The sequence below is a fragment of the Mesocricetus auratus genome, unplaced genomic scaffold (assembly GCF_017639785.1).
Source record: "Mesocricetus auratus isolate SY011 unplaced genomic scaffold, BCM_Maur_2.0 Super-Scaffold_100010, whole genome shotgun sequence".
Taxonomy (NCBI): domain Eukaryota; kingdom Metazoa; phylum Chordata; class Mammalia; order Rodentia; family Cricetidae; genus Mesocricetus; species Mesocricetus auratus.
Genome location: NW_024429194.1, coordinates 11,293,573 through 11,303,452, shown reverse-complemented (window position 1 = coordinate 11,303,452; position 9,880 = coordinate 11,293,573). Strand labels below are relative to the sequence as shown.

The window sequence follows — 9,880 nt, the reverse complement described above, 5'->3', positions numbered from 1 at the left end:
TTCAGGCAAAATGTTCTGCAAGTGTTTGTTAGGTCCATTTGTGATCTCATTTAGCCCCAGCATTTCTCTGTCTGGTTTTCATCAGAATGGTGAGATTGGAGTACTGAAGTCACTCACTTTCACTGTGTAAGACTTAATATGTGATTGCAGTTATAGTGGTGTTCCTCTTAAGAACTTGGAAGCCTGTTTGTTTGCTGCATCTATGTTTAGAATTTCCTTAATGGACCCCAGTCACTGAGCAGCCACCGAGGACTCAGCTGCCTCTGCCTCTAGGCTCCCTTGCTTCCAGACACTGTGTCCCCACACTCCCCAGCCCCCGCCTGCCTTCTCCCGCAGTTGCCTTACTCAGACTACCCACCAAGGAAAAGGAATCGTGTCCTATGTGTGCTATCCAGAACCTCCACTCTTTCGACCCTTTGCTGATGCAAGTAAGGGTGATGACCTGCTTCCTGCTGGCACTGAGGATTATATCCATATAATAATTCGACAGAGAAAGGGCAGGAAGACCCTTACCACTGTCCAAGGGATCGTTGATGATTACGATAAAAAAGAAACTAGTGAAGGCATTTAAGAAGAAATTTGCCTGCAATGGTACTGTAACTGAGCATCCAGAATATAGAGACGTAATTCAGCTACAGGGAGACCAGCGCAAGAACATATGCCAGTTCCTGATAGAGATTGGACTGGCTAAAGATGACCAGCTGGGTTCATGGGTTTTAAGTGTTTGTGACTGTCTTAAGCTTAAGTGAGGATTTCCTTGCAATGAGTAGCATTTCCCTCCTTTCCCTTGTCACAAGTTTTAAAACCTCACAGCTTGTATAATGTAACCGTTTGGGGTCCATTTTTAACATGCAAAAACTGAAAAAAGCCATGCTGTCTAGTCTTGAAGTCCCTCATTTAAACAGCTCAAGCAGTAAGCCCTGGCCGTGTCCAGCCTGAAACAAAGCAATAACAATGTTTCAGCCAAATTCATAGGCTATGTCTACACAGAAGTCCCTCAGCTCTCCCTCTACAGAGTCCCATGCCCTAGGAGAATGGGTAACATCACAGCTGCAGAGGGAGTCTGGCAGGAACCCCTGGTGTCTGACCAGGTACGGCAGAATTCAGAAAGGGCCACCTTTCCACAGAGGTCATGGACAGCTGGCTGGCCACCACACCCTAACCATGGGATGTCAAAACAACTGAAGGGTGAGACATAGCCTAGTATCAGTTGAACTTATGACAAGGAAATAAATACCAAACGATGGAGCAGTCATGTGTGGCTAGCTGTAAGGTTTCAATTCACTGGTAGCAGCTGCCCAGGGCCATGCAAAAGAACAAACTGGTTTTTGGTTTTCCTTTTTCCTTTCAGTTTTAATGTTATTTAAACCCTTATTTAAATAAAACTTGTTATAAGAAATAAAAAAGAATTCATTAATGCCTTCCTTAGCAGCTATTACACCAAATATGCCCAAATAAATTTTAAAATATAAACTGGAAAATAAACAATCTGGTCTTTCAAAGAAAGAAAGAGAAAGATACTTGGATGATGAAAGGAAGAGCTGGAGAAAGATAAATCACATAACCTCTTATCCTTTTGGCTGTTACAAAATACCAAAAAAAAAAATCATCCCTAATAGCTGTGAAGTCATGGTATATGGAGTTATTTCGTCCGTAGTCACCAGAACTGGTGGAATTATGTAAACACATAAGTTAAAAGCAGATAGAGACTTCAAATGTTTCTAGTGACCTAACATTAGCCAGGATCTAGCTTCTAAAGCCTCCACAGACTTAGAAATATCACCTCAATCTGTCGACAAAACGTTGAAACCATGAACCAATGCAGAATAATTCAGATTTAAACTACAATAAAAATGGAAGGATACAGATTTTTTTAAAGTGTCAGTTAAAAAGTAAAAGATAGCAAGAGGAAGAGGGAGGAAAGGGGAAGGGCCAAGAGTAGAGAGCAGAAACAGGAAGAATTGTTAATTCTGAGAAACGGGCAGATAATGACAAATAATATATAGTGCTATTCAAAAGTTCAAGTGTCTGATGGTAAAATTGGTGACTTCAAAACTAGTGTTTTAATCACACAGGCTAGGAAATGGAATCAGAATTAATATGTATCAACAAAGAATGGAATAATGAAAATGTGGAGGTTATAAATAAAATTTTACTCATCTGTAAAGAAAAATCAAAAGATAAGATTTGCAAAAATTGGATGAATCTGGAAAACATTATATGGATTGATGTAATCCAGGCCCAGAAAACAAATTCTGACTATTGTTTCTTTTATGAGCATCCTTGATGTGAATTCTTAAATCTGTGTGTTTAACTTGATATACCTGTAGAAGATAAGAATTTGGAAAGGGTCTATTGGGGGAGGATGGCTTCAAGGAACAAAGATAGTAGAACCTAATGTATAGAGTAGGAGATGAGGGGGTAAAAAGGTTTTGCAGGAATGGATAGGGGTTTCAGGAAGAAGAGGACATGTTAAAGAGAGTTAACCAAATCAAAGGGTATATGTAAAAGTCATATACAAAGCAATTATATTAGAAGCCAATGAAAAACATAAGTAAAAAACCAATAAGGGATAGAAGGGAGACATCATACACAACTACACAATGCTGTTCTTAGAAGCCATGAACTATTAAATGAAAATCTCAGTAGCAAGAGTGGGATGTCTCTTTATGAATCATTAGCCCAACACACTCAAAACATTGCAAGCTTTTGACATTCCCCTTTCCACCTATCAGAACCTATGATAAGAGTCTGGTGATGAAGATACCACACACCTTAGATGTAAGGCAGATAAAAAACAAGCTGGGATAGAAATGACAACTTCCTCTCTGCTGGATAGATTTCATAGTGACAGAAGGTGCTCCATAAGCTGCTTGAGGGGAACCCTCATCAGTAATCTTAAACATCAGTCAACACTACAAAACACAGCACCAACCTGCCAGCCAAGATTTTCCCGCTAGAGCAGTAGTGTCCCAGCCGTAACAGGAGGAAATAAACCTCTCTCTGATTTGATGGGGGAGGTCCTTCTGTATGCTGAGAATATGTATTGCATTTATTGGTTGATGAATAAAGCTGCTTCGGCCAATGGATAGGCAAAATACATCTGGGCACGAATTCCAAACAAAGATGCTGAGAGAAGGAAGGCAGAGTTGAAGAGACACCATGGCCATGTAGTTGCTATGTATTCGACTCAGAAGCAAGCCATGAGGTAACAAGTCATGAGCCTCATGGTAAAACAGGTTAATTTATAGGTAGAGCTAGAGAGTAAAAACACTGGGCTATTAGCCAAAGAATCATATTTAATATATTAACCTCAGAGTGATTATTTCATAAGTGGCTGCAGAGACCCAGTAGGCAGGCAGGAAACCAGGACAGGGGAGACACATAAAAACGTCCAACTACATTGGTCAGATTTGAGACCCAGTCCACAGGATAACACTAATTGCTGTTACTATAAACCTGGTGAAAAAGGAAAATGGGAGTGGTCTTAGGTGGTCATAACCCTAGAAGGAAACTTAGCTAAACTGACAAGATGTTAAACTCCCTCCTCAACATTTGTGTTCATACCCATGGACAGATGCAGCTTTCGGCCTTAACAGTAAGCTTTTCTTTACCTTGACCTTCAGCAATTGCAAAGGTCGATCCATGACTGCTCATGGTGTTAAGAACAAAGGATTCGTGAGTTCTCAGTACCAAATACAGTGTTTGTACACACCATTCTAAGGATGATGCATGGATCTTTGCTGTACAGGAGTAGAAGGAATATGAGAGATGGAAGATCGGAGAAATACTGTGAACTGCTTTCCTCTAGTCACAACACTACCCTGGCAATCATGAATACACTCTAGCTGTGTTTTCTGAAACTGGGCTTCCACAGGACTAACCCTGTTATCAGTCAGTCATGAATCAGCAAAGAACCCCTTGGGTCCCTATACAGTTCTACTGAATTACAGGATACTGATGAAATATGGGGGATGGAGAGTCTGGATATTTAGATATGTATTCATACAAGACATGAACTGGGAAAGAATCATGTATGGGGGAGGGAATTCTAATGAGGAATTGTTTGCAGTGAGGGGCAACGCCAATCATACCAATTATCAGCATTTATGGAATTGTCAAACAACAATTATAATCAATGGAATAATTACTTAGTTATGGTATCATCTACCAACATGTACACAGAAGACACATGATTCTAAAATTTTAAAAAGATGAAAATAAATGTATTCGTAATTAGGGACCTCCTATTATTAATGTAAATTAATTATTTAGGATAAAACTGAATAATTATATGTTACTACCTGTGTTTCCATTATTCACTGTTTTATGCAACTGATGTACAACTTACAGACACAATAAAATGAAAATACTAAAAATAGTATTTAATTTCCTGTATAGTGTTACAGATTTCAACTTATCTCCCACTTGTTTTAGGTCCTAAACTCATCTAGTTTGGAAATCTGCCAGATGATGCCAGGAACCTTTATTCTCATCCTTGAAAACAGCAAATAGAATCATAGTGATTCCTTTTCATAAAATTAACTTACTTATCTTTTCCATACTCCTTTTTTGAAGTGTTGAATGACTACTAGTGTTTCATTTTTACTATCTGTCTTTTTTAGTCTGTAAATACTAGGATTATAAACTACAAAATAAGGGAAGAAATGTGTAATCAATTATATTAATTAAGAAAGAATAAATGGAATTATTTGAAGCTAGTTCAATTACTTAACCTAAAGAGATTGGAGAACTTTGTTTGGTTTCTGGTATTGGAAAATGTGTGAACATATTGTGCATAATTAAATATCTCATTTATTTTCTAATAACCACCTATTGGAGAGTTTAGAACTGCATTTAGTAGATTGGACATCCTCTCTCTTTGTCTTTCACAATCTCTTATTAGCTATCATTCAAATAATATACTCCTTGTACCAGATGTAAGTAGTAACTTCTTTGTGAGACCTTGGCTGGCCCGGAACTTATTATGTAGCACAGAGTGGTCTTGAACTCACAAAGATCCTCCTGCCTCTGCCTGTGACTTAGTTACTATTCTATTGCTGTAAGGAGACATCCTGTCCAAAGCAACTTTTATAAAAATAAGCATTTCATTGTGGCTTTCTTACAGCTTCAGATGGTTAGTCCACTATCACCATGGTGGAGAGCATGGGGGCACACAGGCAGGCATGAATGCTACATCTCGAAGCACAGACGGAAGCAGAAAAATTCTGGGTCTGGTGAGGGCTTTTTGAAATCTAAATGTCACTGAAATCTCAAGGCCACAACTACTCCAAGACCCCCTGATCCCTCTGAAACAGTCCACTCCGTGATGAATATATGAATATATAACCATGTGGGGACCATTCTAACCACAACAGCTTCCTCCTTAGGTGCTGGGACTAAAGATATACACCACAAGTCATGGCTCTAATAATAATTTAATACCAACACATATAATGTGTCACCAAAGTAGATAAAAATTCCTAGATTCATTTCTGTTGCTGTGATAAGATATCTAAATAGCAAACAACTTAAGGAGAGAATGGGCATATTTGGCTTTCAATTCCAGGTTACAGTCCATTCTTTTGGGAAGCTCAAGGCAGGAATAGAAGGTGACTAGTTCAGTACCCCAACATTTAAGAGCAGTGAGGAAGAAATGCACACACACTCATTTGATGTTTTGCTTGTGTTCCACTCAGAGTCCTTATCTACAATTCAGCACCCTATGCCCAGGAAATGGTACTATCAGTTGTCTTGGTCTTCTCACACCTATGAACTTAATTAAAAAACAATCCTCCATGGCCACTTCTGCATGTGAACTCAAATATAGACAATCCTTTATTGAGTGTGTCTTTCTTGTTCATTGCAACCTGGGCTTAGTTGACAAGCCAAACATTATACTTCTATAAACACAAGATAATTTTTTCCTTGGATGTAAAACATTGAGATTTATCTCTATAAAATCCACAAAATATACATTTTTCAGGCACCTAGCCTTCATAGACTAGCCACAAAATGATTGTGCCACAAGGTTGAAAAATCACATTTTTAAAAATATTATTGAAATGGATCTGAATTCTACTAAAGTATATTTGTCAGAAATTAGGTGCTTTATTTTACCTCCCCCTTCATGATAGTCTCATAGATGTGCTTGAAATTATTTAGTTCATCTATATGCAAATACACATGGCCCATTTTCTTAGTCTATTATGCCCAGGAATATAATTGAAATGATACAGAAGGACTTTACTCACTCAGAATATCAGTTTATAAGAAACAGACACTGACTTTTAATATTAAAAAATCAATACAACTTGAAATTGAGGCTAATGGAAATTTATAAATACTGAGATAAGTGAGCAGTTTGTATAAAATAAGTATATCACTATACGCAATAACAATATATGCTACTTTATAACAATCAAGAGCATATAATACTAGGTAAAAATTGATTATATCTTTAATGATCTGAGCTTTTCTGTGTCACTGAAGTTATCACAAAATGTTCTCAATATGGTACCAAAATAGTTAGGGATATGAATAGTGACTTTTGGTTTCATTCAAATTGTGTTTAGGTCCATTTAAAAGAGTGACTAAAGAAGGTTTCCACAGCAGCACTAAGCTACAAAAGAGAGAAAATTGTTAAGATTCTAGGATTCCCAGGTACATGGGAATGTTCTGAGTTTTTGACTAAGAATTGGTTCTCAGATGATTCTGCCTATTCAAGGGCTGTACTTTCCAAGCTCACACCTATCTCTACTTTCTAAGACAATGTGTGGGTAGAATTGGTAGGTAACTAGTTCCATGGAAAACAACAGGAAGGGCAGTGATCACTAGCTAAGTTAGCTTTAATTTAATTGTCAAATTCAGTAGAGATAGTTCAGAATTTTAAAGTACTTACAGCTCTTTCAGAGATTGCAAGTTCAGTTCCAAGAACCCACATGATGCAGCAAATGCCTGTAACTCTCATCCCAAGCGATATGATACTCTTGTAGGACCTTTGAGGCATCAGGAAGATGAATGTTACACACACACAAATACCAGGCAGCCAAACATACACACACACACACACACACACACACACACACACACACACACACACTAAACAGATTTTAAAACAAAACTTTGTCAAGTCATCATGCCTATATATTATAGTTATTGTTGAATTTCCTAATTCGATTTTATTTTGGGGGTGTTGGTATTAGCATAGTACAGGGTAATGTAAGATGAAGTACCCTCCTATCTTTTGATATAGCATGAAAAACTGTTGTAAGGATATTTTTCTCTATATGATACCATCTTGGCATAAATATTGTCTTGGCCTGGTAACCATGAACAATGGTCTATAGTAATGGTAGTGGAGCTATGAACATTCCCTAGCAAAGAAAGATAGAAAGACCCTCTGCTCCCTCCCCTAGAAATGCTCATTGCTTCACATACTTGTTCACATGCTCACTCATGAACAATTCAAATTATGTTGGGAGATATTCGGCTAATAGAAATAGGAAAGGAAATTGAAAGTGGGACTTTATGATACAGCTTCCATGAAATTGTCACTGATGATGGAGCGAGGCTGTGATGATACAACTGTTTTGGAGTTCTCCACTCTCCTTTTTTTCACAATAGCTTTTTCCATTCATTTAAACATAAAGCAATTTTGAAGTACCTTGTGCCAATTTTACTTTTCAGAATTAAATAGTAAAAATAGTTCTTCATGACTGAAAATAAATTAATATAGTAAACCTAGAGGTCTTGGTAAGATAACAAAAGTTGAGAAAGAGTGGTGAGGATACTAAGATGAACTCATTAGAGTTAACAAAATGTGACAATTTTCATAGTCTGTTCACACAGCCTCAAGCAACACATAATGCAAATTCATTACAGAATAAAAAATTTTGATCCCTCCTCAAAATTTAAAGGTGGAATACTTAAAGCCCAACAAGCTTTAGTTGGAGATGCTGTCTGTATGAGGGTAATTAAGGTCCAAAAATGTTAACAATAGTGGGATCTCAACCACACAGAATTGATACACATAAAAAGAAGAAAGGGAAGTATGGGTTTTCTAACTTTTCCTGGTTTCTCCCTTCCTCCCCTTCCCCCATCCTTTTACTACCCCTTCTTTTCCTTTTCAGGACACATTCACAAGAATGTACACCTTGAAATTTCCTATTGAGAGTTTTGAGTTGGTGTTTATGTTTTTCTTTGATGGCATGCAGAGTACCTTCCTGAACCAAAGATGCTAGCACTAACATGTACCGACAAAGGTTCTATGTTGGCACCAGCTAGTCTTCTCTGTGTTCAGTGCATTAGGTGGGTGTTTTCTTCAGCAATAGGGTCTTACAGTGAACCTTATTTTTTTCCTACCCACAGGTTTATCCAGTTTGGTAGTTTCACTGTGCTCTCATTTAAACCACCAACAAAAAGTTATTGAAAGTACCATACTATCAAATTAACTGAGGAGTTATTAAACTGTTAGAGAAATTGCAGTGAGCAACTAGCTGTGCATAGCATTGGCATGTTCTTAGGAATATAGCTGTCTTGCCAAAAGACTGATGTTAAGCACTAACTCAAAGAGAAGAGTTTTGTGTTAGATTGAATGAGAATGACCCCCATAGGCTGACATATATAAATGCCCAGTCCTCTGTGGTAAAATTATGTGGAAATGAGTAAGGAGCCTAGCCTTTCTGGAGAAGGCATATCAGTGTGAGTGGGCTCTGATTTCCAAAAGCCCCCATCACTCTCAATTAACTCTCTCCACCTCACCATTCTTGCATAAGAGGTCAAGTTCCACTATTGCTCTAGTGTAGTGCTGGCTGCCTGTCGCTAATGAAGCAAACAGAGTGATAGAATAGTTTATGATCAGGGCATGGGATGGCTAAAAATTAATGCATGATGATTTCTTTTCCCAATAATTCTAAGGGTATCTGGGGAAGGCCTTCGTATTTTTTCCAAAGCACAATGGAATCCTTCCAGACTTACTTTGCCTTGTTTGTGAGACTGAACTTTATACTTCTAGAATATTTTAATGTCAAATTTTCCTTATGTCTTATTTAAGTTTTAAAATATTCTTGTCATGTGTAGGCCAAGTGAGTTAGACAAATCTTGGTTGTTTGCTGCTAATATTTGTAGACTGATCCATGTGTATTTGTCAGATCGTTTTCTTCTATCTTAAAGTTTTCCTCCAAAGTTCTTGTACCACTGAAGGGTTTAGATTCTACTTCTTGGAATGTGTTTCACCAATTTTGTTCTGATATCACCTCCAATGATTAAAAATTGACATGAACTACATAAGCAATGTAAGCTAACACTCAGTGAATTATCAATTGGAATTTTAGCAATTTATATAGAAATCCAGTGTGCTTGCAGCAGCACACAATGCCATACTTTATTAGAGAACTTACCTGTCCAGGCATGGAATCAGTAAGATTGATAGCCGCCTCTTTGCCAATTCTTTATCAATCTCTTCAGGTCTGCCACATAAATACATTCTAAGGTATACAATTTTTATTTGAATAGTTTAAATCAACTTGTTTCCCTTTAGTCATTATTTATGCTTTATCATATCTTCTCTTCATTATTCAAGATGAAAATATCTATTGAGAAGAAGCGTGTGAGAGAGAAAATCCAATACTGATGTTATTTAGTATTTATGAGACATTTTATGGTTTGTTATCTTGGTTAGGGTCTCCATTGCCATGCAGAGATTACATGATCATAGCAACTTTTAATTAAAGTAATACAAATAATTGGAACTGGCTTACAGTTTCAGATATTTAATACATTATCATAATGGCAGAAAGTATGGCAGCCCACAGGCAGACATGGAGCTGAAGAAGGATACCAGAGTTCGACATCTGGATCAGAGACAGGGAAGAAAGAG

At 37.4% G+C, this 9,880-nt stretch overlaps 1 pseudogene; it reads left to right on the top strand.

Annotated features, from left to right (window-relative positions):
* The first annotated feature begins 380 nt into the window (after nt 1-380).
* On the top strand, nt 381-749 carry LOC101828918 (annotated as a pseudogene).
* The last annotated feature ends 9,131 nt before the right edge of the window (nt 750-9,880 follow it).